This window comes from Anabrus simplex, chromosome 3 (genome assembly GCF_040414725.1).
Source record: "Anabrus simplex isolate iqAnaSimp1 chromosome 3, ASM4041472v1, whole genome shotgun sequence".
NCBI classification, from domain to species: Eukaryota; Metazoa; Arthropoda; class Insecta; order Orthoptera; family Tettigoniidae; genus Anabrus; species Anabrus simplex.
This window is the reverse complement of record NC_090267.1, coordinates 70,661,409-70,676,903: the sequence shown is the minus strand read 5'-3', so window position 1 is coordinate 70,676,903 and position 15,495 is coordinate 70,661,409. Positions and strand designations below refer to the sequence as shown.

General features: G+C 45.2%; 1 non-coding gene across 1 annotated transcript; it reads left to right on the top strand.

Annotated features, from left to right (window-relative positions):
- The first annotated feature begins 9,127 nt into the window (after positions 1-9,127).
- TRNAT-CGU (transfer RNA threonine (anticodon CGU)) lies at positions 9,128-9,200 on the top strand. The gene has a single exon. It is a non-coding gene; the product is annotated as a tRNA-Thr (tRNA).
- Positions 9,201-15,495: the final 6,295 nt, after the last annotated feature.

Genomic DNA, 15,495 nt, shown 5'->3' with positions numbered 1-15,495 from the left:
TTTTTTATCGTTTTCGAACTGATCACCCCTGAGATAAATGCTAGTCTGGGACTCAGGAAGTGAGCGGGTGCAGTATATCCAACAGTACACAAATAAGTAAGTCTCTTAATCTTACGGTCGCGGGCTCGACCACCCCCCGTGGCTTAGCCTTTTATCATGAATGTACAAGTTTACACAAAGCTCCTTCATAATCTTTATCCTTACATTCCGCCGAACGAGCAGCCTCGGTAGCGCAACAGGCAGCGCGTAAGTCTCACACTCTTAAGGTCGTGAGTTCGATCCTCACCCTGTGCATAGGCTTTTATCTTGTATGTCCAAGTATACACAAAGCAACTTCATATTCTTTATCCTTGCCCTTCCACACCGAGCAGCCTCGGTTGCGTAGCAGGCAGCGCGTAAGTTTAACAATCTTAAGGTCGTGAGTTCGATCCTCACCTGCGGCAAAGGCATTTATCGTGGACATCCAGTTTTGCACAAATCTCCATATTATTCATTATACTTGCACTCTGCGCAACGAGCAACCTCTGTAGCGCATCAGGGAACGCGTAAGTCTCTTAATCGTAATGTCGTGAGTTCGATCCTCACCAGAGGCATAGGCCATTATCTTCTATGTCCATGTATACAAAAAGCTCCTTCATATTCTTTAACCTTGCCCGTGGCAGGTTGAGCAGCTGTGTATGCGCAGCGGGCAGGCCGTATGTCTTACAATCTTAAGGTCGTGAGTTCGATCATCACCCGGGGCATAGGCTTTTATCTTGTATGCCCAATTATACACGAAGCAACTTCATATTCTTTATCCTTGCCCTTCCACATCGAGCAGCCTCGGTAGCGCAGCAGGCAGGGCGTAAGTCTCATAATCTTAAGGTCGGGAGTTCGATCCCCACCCGGGCTTTTATCTTACATGTCCACGTTTACACAAAACTACTTCTTATTCTTTATCCTTACGTTTATACTGCGGGCAGCCTCGGTAGCGCAGCGGGCAGCAAGTAGCACTTGCAATCGTAAGGTCGTGAGTTAGATAATCACCAGCGAATAGCTTTTGTCTTGTATGTCCAAGTTTACACAATGCTCCTTCTTATTGTTTATACTTGCACTCTGCACTACGAGCAGACTCGGTAGCGCAGCAGGCAGCGCGTAAGTGCCACAATCTTCAGATCGTGAGTTCGAAAGTCACCCGGGCCATAGGCATTTGAATTGTATGCCCAAGTATAAACAAAACTCCTTCGTATTCTGTATCCTGGCCCTTTCCATTTCAAGCAGCCTAGGTAGCCCAGCAGGCAGCGCGTAAGTCTCACAATCTTAAGGTCGTGAGTTCGATCCCCACCCGGGGCAAAGTCTCTTATATTTTATGTCCAAGTTTGCACAAAACTCCTTCATTTTCTTTGTCCTTGCATTGCCCAAGAAGAGCAGCCTCAGCAGCGCAGCAGACAGCGCGTCTCATAATCATAACGTCTGAGTTCGATCTTCACCAGTGGCAAGGGCATTTATCATGAACATCAAATTTTACGCAAAGCTCCTTCTTATTCTTTATACTTGCACTCTGCACAACGAGCTGCCTCGGTAGCGCAGCAGGCAGGGCGTAAGTCTCATAATCTTAACGTCGGGAGTTCGATCCTCACACGGGGCGTATGGTTTTATCATAAAAGTCCAAGTTTACACAAAGCTCCTTCCTAGTCTTTATCCTTACATTCCGCAGAACGAGAAGTCTCGGTAGCGCAGCAGGCAGCGCCCGAGTCCCATAAGCTTTAAGTGGTACGTTGGACCTTCACCAGGGACATGGGCTTTTATCTTGTATGTCCAAGTTTTCACTAAACTCCTTCTTATTCTTTATCCTTACAATGCACGGGGCGAGAGGCCTATAAAGCGCAGCAGGCAGCTCGTAAGTCCCATAACCTTGAGGTCGTGAGTTCGATCCTAACCCTGGGCATCGGCATTTAGCTCGTATGTTTAAGTGTACACAAAGCTCCTTCGTATTCTTTACCCTTGCCCACCCTATATCGAGCAGCCTCAGTCGCGCAGAAGGCACTGCGTAAGTCTCATAAACTGAAGGGCGTGAGTTCGATCCTAACCAGGTTAACGTTTTTATCTTGTATGTCCAGGTTTACACAAAAATACTTCTTATTCTTTCTCCTTACATTGCTAGCAAGAAGCAGCCTCGGTTGCGCAGCAGGCAGAGCGTAAGTCTGATAATCTTAAGGTCTGAGTTCGATCCTCACCTGCGGCAAAGGCGTTAATAATGAACATCCAATTTTATTCAAAGCTGCTCCTTTTTATCTTTATACTTGCACTCTTCACAACGAGCAGCCTTGTTTAGCGCAGAATGCAGCGCGTAAGTCTCATAATCTTAAGGTCGTGAATTCGATCCTCACTCGGGGCATAGGATTTTATCTTGTATGTCCAAGTATACACAAAGCAACTTCATATTCATTATCCTTGCCCCGCCACATCGAGCAGCCTCGGTAGCGCAGCAGGCAGCGCGTAAGTCCCGTAATCTTAAGGTCGGGAGTTCGATCCTCACATGGGGCGTAGGCTTTTATCATATATGTCCAAGTTTACACAAAACTACTACTTATTCATTATCCTTACTGTTACGGAGTTTTCCGTGGTAGTTAGAGGTGAAAAAAGGTGCTGGGATGAACAGGTCTCAATCTACGAAATTAAAGTTAATTTAAAATTTAACAAGGTTATATTTTTTTTTCAAAATCAACAAGTGACAACAAATAACCAAAGCCTAACAGGTCCCAAGTAACAATACAATAAATTAAGAAATGATTACCGGGCGAGTTGGCCGTGCGCGTAGAGGCGCGCGGCTGTGAGCTTGCATCCGGGAGATAGTAGGTTCGAATCCCACTATCGGCAGCCCTGAAAATTGTTTTCCGTGGTTTCCCATTTTCACACCAGGCAAATGCTGGGGCTGTACCTTAATTAAGGCCACGGCCGCTTCCTTCCAACTCCTAGGCCTTTCCTATCCCATCGTCGCCATAAGACCTGTCTGTGTCGGTGCGAGGTAAAGCCCTTAGCAAAAAAAAAAAAAAGAAATGATCGATTACAGGTTTACAAGTTCTGGGGCTTGAACCCCGTTTTACATTCCCTGAGCCCTCAGCTCACAACCACCCTTCGCCGAAGGGCAGAAAACCCCAAAGTACAAGGGAGCACTTGCTCCTAATTACAGAGTTAAGAAAAAGAGCAGACTTGCTCTCAGTTATACAAGCCTATCAAAGGCTACAACAAACTTCATTTCTATATGCCCTTAAGGCACACCAAGAAACAGGGGTATTTGATACCCAACCTACAGGGCCTTGACGTGAGCAAAATCAAACATCAGGTTACTTTACTGGCCCATAATACCAAAGAGAATGGAGGCGAAGCTTGCACTCCAATTACACCCTTTTTTAAAAACCTACTTGGCACTAGGCCGCATATGTAAGGGCTAATCCCATACTAAAGAGGTGACTTATATAATAAAATGATTTACATTACATTAGAGGGGAAGAAACGGTTGTGAAAAATAAGTTCACCTCAAATCAATATGAGTGGAAGCTCGAGAGGGTTAAGCACTCTCTATCCCAATATGTAGTTACAGAGGCAGAAATTAAATCAAAAGTCTTTTACATTTTTGAGAGGAAAGTTACATGGTAAAAGGTTTCGAACCCGCCCCGAGAGTTAAACTGCTGAGCTAGCAAGAAAGTAAGTTATTAAAAGGCCATTACCTTATTGATGAACTGCTGCCCGACGAAAGAGGCGCTTCCCGCCCCCTGCTACATAATTTACACAATGATAGGTGTTACTGGAGTGGCCCAGAGACCCGAGAATCAGCAGTTTATATACCCTCGCGGAACATTCGAGGCCTTTCAAGAATGAGAACACCCGCCCACAATCATTTTATTGGCTAACAACGAAAACCCCTACACTAGATGAAGAAGAAACACATTATTGGTGGAAAATTAATTACAGAAATTCCTCATTGGTCAAATTCAAAACTGGCGGAGAGAAAGGGTTAATGTTACCAACTTAAACAATGACTGAAGGAAATTAAACAAAGAACAAACTTATGAACCCAAAATTTCTCCAAAAACACAGTTCTTTCACTTTGCACTAGAGTGCACAGTTGTAGTTCGTAAGTAGTGTCCTCTAGAAGAGAATGTTCACACTACTTGATACAGAGAAAACAACAATGAATCGAAATTGACATAGTTCAGAACACTTCCAAATTTACAAGTAGTGACATCTTCTGATAAACTTGAGAATTAACACAGTAGTTAAAATTTAGGCTTCCTCCAGAAGAGGAGTTTCAACTGGCGCAATGTTTGATTTAGCGGAGCGGAGGTGTACCGCCCGGTACACTTACGTTTACACAACTGGCAGACTCGGTAGCGCAGCAGGCAGCGCGAAAGTCCCGTAATTTTATGGTCGTGAGTTCGATCCTCACCCGGGGCAAAGTTTTTTATATTTTATCTCCAAGTTTGCATAAAACTCCTTCTTATTCTTTGTCCTTACTTTGCCCAAGAAGAGCAGCCTCGGTAGCGCAGCAGGCAGCGCGTCTCATAATCATAAGGTCTGAGTTCGATCCTCACATGCGGCAAGGGCATTTATCATGAACATCAAATTTTACGCAAAGCTCCTTCTTATCCTTTATACTTGCACACAGCACACCGAACTGCCTCGGTAGCGCAGCAGGCTGCGCGTAAGTCTCATAATGTTAACGTCGGGAGTTCGATCCTCACACGGGCCGTAGGCTTTCATCATATATGTCCAAGTTTACACAAAACTACTACTTATTCTGTATCCTTACGTTTACACAACGGGCAGCCTCGGTAGCCCAGCAGGCAGCGCGTAGCACTTACAATCGAAAGGTCGCGAGTTCGTTCCCCGCCCGCATACACCTTTTGTCTTGTATGCCCAAGTTTACGCAAAGCTCCTTCTTATTGTTTATACTTGCACTCTGTACTACGGGCAGACTCGGTAGCGCAGCAGGCAGCGCGTAAGTGTCATAATCTTAAGGTCGGGAGTTCGATCCTTACCCGGGTCATATATGGTATATTATAAGTCCACGTTTACACAAAACTACGTCTTATTCTTTATCCTTACGTTTACACAACGGGCAGCCTAGGTAGCGCAGCAGGCAGCGCGTAGCACTTACTGTCATAAGGTCGTGAGTTCGATAATCAACCGCATATAGCCTTTGTCTTGTATGTCCAAGTTTCCACAAAGCACCTTCTTATTGTTTATACTTGCACTCTGCACTACAGCCACGGGAGTTCGATCCTCACCCGGGGCATCGTCTATTATCTTATTTGTCCAAGTTTACACATAGCTACCTCTTATTCCTTCTCCATGTACCGCCTCGGTAGCGCGACAGTCAGCACTTAGTTCTGTTTATCTTATGGTCCCGGGTTCGAACCTCCCCCGTGGCTTTGCCTTTTATCATGAATGTACAAGTTTGCACAAAGCCCCTTCTTATTCTTTATCCTTACATTGCTCAAGAGGAGCAGCCACGGAATCGCAGCACGCAGCGCCCATGTCCGATAATCTTAAGGTCGTACGTTCGATTCTCACCCGGGCCAAGGGCTTTTTATCTTGTAGGAACAAGTTTTCACAAAACTCCTTCTTATTTTTTATCCTTACAATGCACGAGACGAGCAGCCGATGTAGCTCCGCAGGCACCTCGTAAGTCTCATAACCTTGAGGTCGTGAGTTCGATCCTCACCCGGGCCATCGGCATTTATCTCGTGTGTTTAAGTGTACACAAAGATCCTTCGTATTCCTTACCCTTGCCCACCCCTTATCGAGCTGCCTCGGTAGCGCAGAAAGCACCGCGTAAGTCTCATAAATTGAAAGGCGTAAGTTCGATCCTCACCATGGTAATGTTTTTATCTTGCATGTCCAGGTTTACACAAACCTACTTCTTATTCTATCTCCTTACACTACCAGTAAGAAGCAGCCTCGATAGCGCAGCAGGCAGCGCGTAAATCTAATAATCTTAAGGTCAGAGTCCGATCCTCGCCTGCGGCAAGGCATTTATCATGAACATCGAAGTTTACATGAAGCTCCTTCTTATTCTTTATATTTGCACTCTGCACAACGAGCAGCCTCGGTAGCGCGGCAGGCAGCGCGTAAGTCTCTTATTCTTAAGGTCGAGAGTTCGATCCTCAGCCGTGGCATAGGCTTTTCTCTAGTATGTCCAAGTATACACAAAGCAACTTCATATTCTTTATCCTTGCTCTTGCACATTGAGCAGCCTCGGTAGCGCAACAGACAGCGCGTAAGTCTCATAATGTTACGGTCGCGAATTCGATCCCCACCCGGGTTGTAGGCTTCTATATTTTATGTCCAAGTTTACACAAAACTCCTTCTTATTCTTAGTCCTTACATTGCCCCGGACGAGCAGCCTCGGTAGCGCAGCAGGCAGGGCCTAAGTCTCATAATCATAAGGTCTGAGTTCGATCCTCACCTGCGGGAAAGTCAATTGTCATAAACATCCAAGTTTACAAGAAGCTCCTTCTTATTCTTTATATTTGCACTCCGCACAACGAGCAGCCTCGGTAGCGCGGCAGGCAGCGCGTAAGTCTCTTAATCTTAAGGTCGTGAGTTCGATCCTCACCCATGGCATCAGCTTTTATGTTATATGTCCAAGTTTACGCAAAACTCCTACTTGTTCTTTATCCTTATGGGTATACAACGGGCAGCCTCGGTAGCGCAGCAGGCAGCGCGTAGCGCTTACATTCATAAGGTCGTGAGTTCGATCCTCACCCGGTTATAGTATTTTGTCTTGTATGTCCAAGTTTACACAAGGCTCATTCTTATTGTTTATACTTGCACTCTGCCCACCGAGCAGACTCGGTAGCGCAGCAGGCAGCGCGTAAGTCCCATAATCTTAAGGTCGTGAGTTCGATAGACACCTGGGGGACAGGCATTTGTATTGTATGTCCAAGTATAAACAAAGCTCCTTCGTATTCTTTGTCCTTGCCCTTCCCATTTCGTGCAGCCTCGGTAGCGCAGTAGACTCCGCGTAAATGTTATAATCGGACGGTAGTGACTTGATCCGCACGCGGGTCTAACTTTCGTCTTGTATGTCCAAGTTTACAAAAAAATGCGTTTAGTTCTTTATCCCTACATTCGCCACAAGGAGCAGCCTCGGTAGCGCAACAGGCAGCGCGTAGGTCTTTTAATCTTATGGTCGCGGGTTCGACCCTCCCCCGTGGCTAAGCCTTTTATCAAGAATGTACAAGTTTACACGAAACTCCTTCCTAGTATTTATCCTTATATTCCGCAGAACGGGCAGTCTCGATAGCGCAGCAGACAGCGCCTGAGTCCCATAATCTTAAGGTCGTACGTTCGATTCTCACCCGGGAGAAGGGTTTTAATCTTGTATGTCTATGTTTTGTCCGCCTCTGTGGTGTAGTGGTTAGTGTGATTAGCTGCCACCCCCGGAGGCCCGGGTTCGATTCCCGGCTCTGCCACGAAATTTTAAAAGTGGTATGAAGGGTGGAACGGGGTCCACTCAGCCTCGGGAGGTCACCTGAGTAGAGGTGGGTTCGATTCCCACCTCAGCCATCCTGGAAGTGGTTTTCCGTGGTTTCCCACTTCTCCTCCAGGCGAATGCCGGGATGGTACCTAACTTAAGGCCACGGCCGCTTCCTTCCCTCTTCCTTGCCTATCCCTTCCAATCTTCCCATCCCCCCACAAGGCCCCTGTTCAGCTTAGCAGGTGAGGCCGCCTGGGCGAGGCACTGGTCATTCTCCCCAGTTGTATCCCTCGACCAAGAGTCTGAAGCTCCAGGACACTGCCCTTGAGGCGGTAGAGGTGGGATCCCTCGCCGAGTCCGAGGGAAAAGCCGAACCTGGAGGGTAAACAGATAATGATGATGATGATGATGTCTATGTTTACACAAAACTCCTTCTTATTCTTTATCCTTATATTGTCCAAGAGGTGCAGCCACCGAAGCGCAGCAGGCAGCGCTAGGTCCCTTAATCTTAAGGTCGTTAGTTCGATCCTCACACCGGGCATAGGCTATTATCTTATTGGTCCAAGTTTACACATAGCTACTTCTTACTCTTTCTCCTTAAAACTCTTACCGAGAGCAGCCTCAGTAGCGCAACAGGCAGGGCGTAACTCTTGTAATCTTAAAGTCGTGAGTTCGACACTCACCCGGGTATGGCTTTCATCTTGTATGTCCGAGTTTACACGAAACTCCTTCCTACTCTTTATCCTTACATTTGCCAAGAGAAGCAGCCTCGGTAGCGCTGTAGGCAGCACGTAAGTCTCACAACCTTAAGGTCATGAGTTCGATCCTCACGCGGCCCATAGGCTTTTATTTTGTATGTCCAATTTTACACACAGCTTCTTCTTATTCTTTCTCCTTATATTGCGTACCGGGATCAGCCTCGGTAGCGCTGCAGGCCACGCGCAAGTCTCATAATTTTAAGGTCGTGAGTTCGATCCTCACCCGGTACATAGGCTCTTATCCTATATGTCCATGTATACAAAAAGCTCCTTCATATTCTATATACTTACCCGCGGCATGTTGAGGAGCTTTGTATGCGCAGCGGCCAGCGCGTAAGTCTCATAATCTTAAGGTCGTGAGTTCGATCCTCATACGGGTATGGCTTTTTATCCTTTATGTCCAAATTTACACAAAACTCCTTCTTATTCTTTATCCTTACATTGCGCAGGACGAGCAGCCTATGTAGCGCAGCAGGCAGCTCGTAAGTCTCTTAATCTTATGGTCGCGGGTTCGACGCTCCCCCGTGGATTAGCCTTTATCATGAATGTACAAGTTTGCACAAAGCTCCTTCCTAGTCTTTATCCTTATATTGCCTACCGAGAGCAGCCTCGGTAGCGCAGCAGGCAGGCGTAACTCTTATAATCTTGAAGTCGTGAGTTCGACACTCAACCGGGTATGGCTTTTATCTTGTATGTCCGAGATTACACATAACTCCTTCTTACTCTTTATCCTTACATTACACAAGTGAAGCAGCCCCAGTAGCGCAACGGGCAGCACGTAAGTCTCATAACCTTAAGGTCGCGAGTTCGATCCTCACCCGTGCCGTAGGCTTTTGTCTTGTATGTCCAAGTTTACACACAGCTTCTTTTTAAATTTTTCTCCTTGTATTGCCTACCGGGAGTAGCCTCGGTAGCGCAGCAGGCAGCGCGTACGTGTCGTAATCTTAAGGTCGTGAGTTCGATCCTCACCCGGGGCGTAGGCTCTTATCTTGTATGTCCATATTTACAAAAAGCTCCTTCATGATCTTTAGCCTTGCCCGTGCATTGTTGAGCAGCTTGTATGCGCAGCGGGCAACGCGTAAGTCTTTACAATCTTAAGGTCGTGAGTTCTATCCTCACCTCCGGCATAGGCTTTTATCATGAATGTCCAAGCTTACACAAAGCTCCTTCATATTCTTTGTTACGGTAGTTAGAGGTGAAAGAAGGTGCGGGCTGGAATAGGTCTCAACTACAGAATTAAAGTTAATTTAAAATTTTAACAAATGTTATATTTTCAAAACTTACAATGGTGACATAGAATTTGTAAACTTAACATGTCAACAATAAGCCAAAGTCAGGTACAAAGTAATCACTAGATATCGGGGGTTATTACAAGATCTGGGCTTCGAGCCCCAAGTGTAATTTCTGAGCTCTCAGCTCACAACAACAAAAATATCAAAGGGCAGAACACCCTTAATTACATGGAGCATTAGGTCCCAACCTTACATCTCAAGCCTCTCTAAGGCACTTTTACCACAATACTATAAAGAGCTGCCCCGCTCTCTATCTTTGAACCCTATAAAGGCAATAACGGACTTTTACACAAACTGTCATCAAGGCATAATCAAGAAACAGGGATATCTCGTACCCAATCTACCGGGCTAATTTAACTGGCCCAAAACGAAAGGATGGAGGCGTGAATTTGCGCTCCTAAATCTACACTTTAAAAACTAAGTAGCTCTAGGCCGATAATACAGGGGCTAATCCCAATCTATGGAGGTGACCCGTATGAAAAAAACTTTAATACATTAAAGAAGGGGAGAAGCGGTTACGAAAACGTGGTCACCTTAATTTCAAACTCGAGAGGGTGATGCACTCTCTATCGCCGCTTTACAGTAAAAGATATTTGTAGATTTTACATAGACAGAAAAGGAATTTACATTTTAAAAAGATGGGTTACATATTAAAGGATTCGGACCCTCCCCGATTGTTAGACTGCTGATCTAGCAAGAAATAAAGATGTTGAAAGGTCATTACCTTGTAGAAGAACTGCTGCTTGAAGAAAGAGGCGCGTCCCGCCCCCTGCTACATATTCACACACTGAATTAGATGTTGTACTAGTGGCACGGGACAAGAAAATCAGCAGTTTTATACCCTCGTGGAAAATTCGAAACCTTTCAGGAATGAGTAGACCCCCCGATTTTATTGGATAGCTTACAGCTACATATCCATATCGAAGAAGACATACATGATTGGCTGAAAATTAATTAAAGAAATTCGAGATTGGCTAAGTTCAAAACAGGCGGAAAGAAAGGATTAATGTTGCCAACCCACAAACCACAGAACAAAATTTAGTAAAGACCAAACTTATGAATACTAAATTTCTTCAAGAAGGTACATTCCTTTACACCAGAGTGCGTTATCATAGTTTTTGGTAGAGACACCTCTTAGAGAATGTCCACACTTCTTGATCGATGAAAAGCAAAAGTAAATCAAAAACACACAGTGACATCTTCTGGTAAACCGTAGAATTATTTCAGTTGTAAGGCTCAGAGCTTCTACTGTAGAGGAGTTTCAAATGGCGGAAGATTTGAACTTGCGTCGTGGAGGTGTACCGCCCGGTACAGACCTCCCACTCCAAAAGTCCTTCCAAGGGGCGACACAGAAGAAAAAAATTTGTTTTAATACTGAAACCGTACAGTGTCCTGTACAGCTCCATGGGAATGATATGGGCTTTTCTACTCCATTAAAATTACTCCTAAAGGTCGCGTCAGTGGTAGCAGTATGGGCGAAGGGGATCGAGCGGCGTCCTGCCAGAATGGAACCCGCGAAAAGAGCACTTGCCAGACAATGGAAAGACAAAGGAACAGCCAAGCCCTCGCGGAAATACGCTCTCAACGTGCAGAGAGAGATAGAAAGGGGACGCGATGCTGGAGTAGTCAGATACGCCCCGAGGTGGGGCCTAGCTTCCCAGAGTTCCAAACGAACATAAGGAACTTCCGGTTTTTTATGCACATGTCACGGGTGCCAACGTCGCGAAAAACGGGGCGATATTTGAATCCAGACATAGGAAAATTATGTGAGACACACCATTGAATAGAGCGGAATTTTCTGCGTTCTCCAGACTAAAAATATGTAATAACTTATGCAGGGGAAGAAATGAGGTCACCAGCTGTCAAGATGTAACATATCGCTAACACATGTGGACATAGCGGCGTCACCCACGCCAAGAATCGCGCTTAGGAGATAGCTCCACCCCCCAGAGGACGCTATGAATTAATCAAAGGCGGGAAGCAAATTACATAAAAACTGCTGATCGGAGATCCGGCACGCCTGGCTCAAATGAAAGAGGAGACAGAGGGCTACAAGATGCACTATTCAAATATCGTCAATTCTTGGTACGAAAGGAGCTCTTGTTCTTAATGAACCGTGAACGTTGACGCCCCCGAGCTTCCGGCGGGTAAGATAATATAAGCCGGGCAGGCCATTGTAGAGACAGTTGTTCTTTCACGGGTCGCGAGACGGCCACTGCGTCCCGCGGTGCTCCAGTTACAGTCAGAAACCCTTGTACAAAAGCCTTTGTGTAGTGAACGGGAGGCCAAACGAGCCTAGGTGAATCGTTTCTGTGCTGCGTGTCAAACTAGTAAAAACCGCGAGCATAATTTTCGAACAAGTATTAGAATTCGGCTGAGAAACTGCCGGTTTAATGAGTCAGTGAAATTCATAATTAGGTGTCACCCAAAGTGTTACTTCGAATCAGGGGCTCGAGTCTCGTGAGCTACCCGATTCTTACTGTGAACGCGGATGTAAGCTCTGAAATAGAGGACGTGTGACGGGTGTAAAAGTGTTACCCAATTGGATTACTGTAAGATTTCAGCTGTGACGAGTTCCCCAGGATGTCGGACTTGAATGGACCAGGGATGAAGGACTGCACGCCCGCCACCTGCCGAGTGGTCATGGAGTACTAAGAACTTCACCATGGGTCTCCCGTGGCGGAAGAGACAACGGCCACCAAACAGATGAGTGATGTCCAAATTTAATTTCTAAGCATGACATAACCCGGGGATAGGATTAGCGTTCTTTTGTAAATATCAAATGTTGTAAGTTAATGCATGTCCTATATGGAATTTTTATTGATTTTTATAATGTTGAAGTAAAATTCAAGGGGCTAAATTCCCGGACGACTCATATTTCTTTCTTAATGATTAGCTTATCGTGAGGGTTATATTTTTAGTAAAATGTAGAAGGTCCTAGCAAATATGGGAACAAGGTTAGGAGAATATTCGAGTTTCCCGTAGGGGCGGTTGGAAAAATAGTGTTGGCAAGCAGGGAAACATGTCGAAATATTGGTAGTCACTGTCCCACGAGGTTGTCAAATATGCCAGGGAAACTCATGGGTCAGTCAGATAATGCATGCCTAGCTTACAGATATAATCCGTGCATGTACATCAAGAATGAAGAAAATCCCGACCGGGAGAGGTACATACTGTGTGATCTAGATAGGTGAAGGACCATGTGCAAGTCTCCCGTGATTTTGATTAACTGGCCATAATGGTTTGGAGAGTTTTCTTTTAATCTATAGCCGGGGTGAGGCCCATCCCTAATCTTTGGTCAGAAGGTTTAAATATAAGTGTATTTGTGTGGTATGAACGAGGAGCCATGAGAGCCCTAGGCCCAAGGGAATAAGATACGCGATATGAGACATAGTGGGACGGCTGAATGCCCGAGTAATTTACGATGAAATGAGTTAGAAATGATTGTGCCCATAGCCGGCGCTCAGCGATAATAATGAGAGAGAATAAAAGAGTATTTCATGGGAATTCCACAATAATATGAATAAACAAATAAAATGGGCCGTGGATGTGTCCCTGAGACGAGAAGGTGACGTTTGAGGGAGAGAAGAATCTGAATGGCCGTGCGAAGTGAATGACCGGCCTCCTTTATTTTTGTGAAGGTCTAGCTCTCGCCATCGGGACAAAAGGGTCCCGTCTCGCATTGTGTTAGGGCTTGGAGCCTGGTCTGCTCACGTTCTTCTGTTTGGGTTATATGGCTTAGCTAAGAATACTTGTATAATGATAATATCACGGTAACTTCTTTTAAGAGGTATTTAATAAATGAATAGGGATTCCCCCAGATATCCGGCGAGTTGAGATTGTCGCTATTCTCGGTATCTACAGAAACCCACAGTACCTCTCGGTCGGGAGTCTGCCAGTTCGACGCCGGATTATGGTGGCGCCCATGAGCGAGCTGATTCACGCTTGCGCTTTGGGCCGGAGACAGTGATAACCATGTTGTTTCTTTCTAGGAATGGTTCTCCTGAGTGCATGAAGTGTATATATCCATATGTTTTGTGTATGTTTCGTAATGATGTGCACATATTTTTGAGTTCAAACAGAACCTATGTGCACGTTGTTTGGTCTTGGTGACAGATGAGAAGTCCGGGGTTTAGCAAAAATGGTATTTGTGTTTGTTTGTGCATTATGCAAATGTGTCTTTTAATATGATATTATGTAGCGTAGGCCCCGGTTATGTTCGTGCTTAGAACAGCTAGTAATATTTGTGTATCGGGACATCAGTTCATCTCACGGTGTGATCGACAGAATAATGTACAAATGTCATGAACGGTATGAATTAATGAGAAAAAAATGAACGATAGCAAGTCGCAAAACCTCAATCATACCGTTATGCAGACGACGCCCATGGGCGATTCGTATTTTAAAATGATTATTATTTTCTTTTCCTCCCATATGTGGAGAGTCATTGTATAGAGCTGTATCAACCTTTTTAAATTGTTATTTTTGAATAAATTTGCATTCGTAGCCCCTATTTTATGGTTCTTGTCATTTGTAGCAGTGTTAAGCAGTATCCAATAGGCATTTGAACCCAGAGGTCCTACTTTCATATTATAGACATAAGGCTCCATCTTAAGTATTGTTGTTTTTGTTTTCTTTCGAACGTACCGCTTCCCCAAGTGCTCAGGCTGCCGGGCCGGCACAGAAAGTAGGAAGGGGAGCGGTTCGAAGCTCGTTAAGCAATTCGACCCGCTCTTCAATCCAATCTCATCCGTGGGTGTTTACCCCGTTACGTGGAGGCATTCTTGCGTGGGTCATCCATTCGAAGCCCGGTAGGGTGTATACTTGGCGCCCTTCGTGGATGGGCATTGTTTATAGTTTACGCGGGAGCATTTGAGTAAGAGATAGGCCGCCCACAGGGAGGATAGTGTGCTACGATGGAGTCAAATTGCCAGGTTCGTGCCACAATCTGATTACATTTGGTATCGAACGGGTTGGCAATTATTTGAAATGGAATACCCGCCACGTAACCGAACGGATGGAGACGTTAAGCACATGTCCGAAGTGCTAAGATTCATAATTATAGATTGGATACTGCAAGGGTTGTTCAGATTGTGTGATACTCAGCAGGACTGTAATGGTCATCGTACGGGCGTGCGTAGGTCACGACTCGTGATGATAACTCACACAAGATCAGCCATGAAAGGGAGCGACGTGAATAATAAATAGGATAGGAAAATGACAAGAACAGAAAAATCATGTGTCCAGTTTAAGTGGAAATCCGCATGAGTGTCGCTCATAAAAGTAAAATGGATACCCGGGACAGACTATGAAGCTGTCATTTCTTTGGGAGACAACGTTATGGTTCTCTCAGTGTGAGGTTAAAACGGCCGGCAAAATTCTTCAAATTTCGCCAGTTACGGGTATCGGCCAAAGATTGTGCGCTGAGGTAACAACATTTGGCAAATATAAATATTTTTTTCGAGAGGGCTTTAGACGCCGCGGATAGAGCAGGGTACCTCAACCCAGGCTCTAATTTTTGCGCAGTGACAGATGCGATGTTGCCAGTTTGAGACGGGTAATTGTCTGCTAACGTCATCTTACCAATCTCAAGGTGATAACATCCATTAGTGACTGGGGTGTGCCATGTTTCCGGCATACGTAAAATCGAGCCCACGGTAGGCCGCGCGCGAGGTTGGAAAACTTATTCCAGGATAACAGGGCTAACGTAGAATCAGTATTATTATTGTTATTATTATTGTCAAATGATATGACGAAATTTCCTATACAATGAATTATGACATTAATATGGTAGGGGGCGTGACACAAGCCGTTTGTAGGCCCAGTTTGGATTGATTTGTTGGAATTTCGAGTAAAGTTAGGTCACGCTGAAATTTGTATTAAATATTTAAATGGATCTATGCTTTCTGTCGATCACCGGTGGTCAATTTTCTGCCCACGGGAGATCCGCTTTCTCCAAAATTGAATTTAATATGGACAT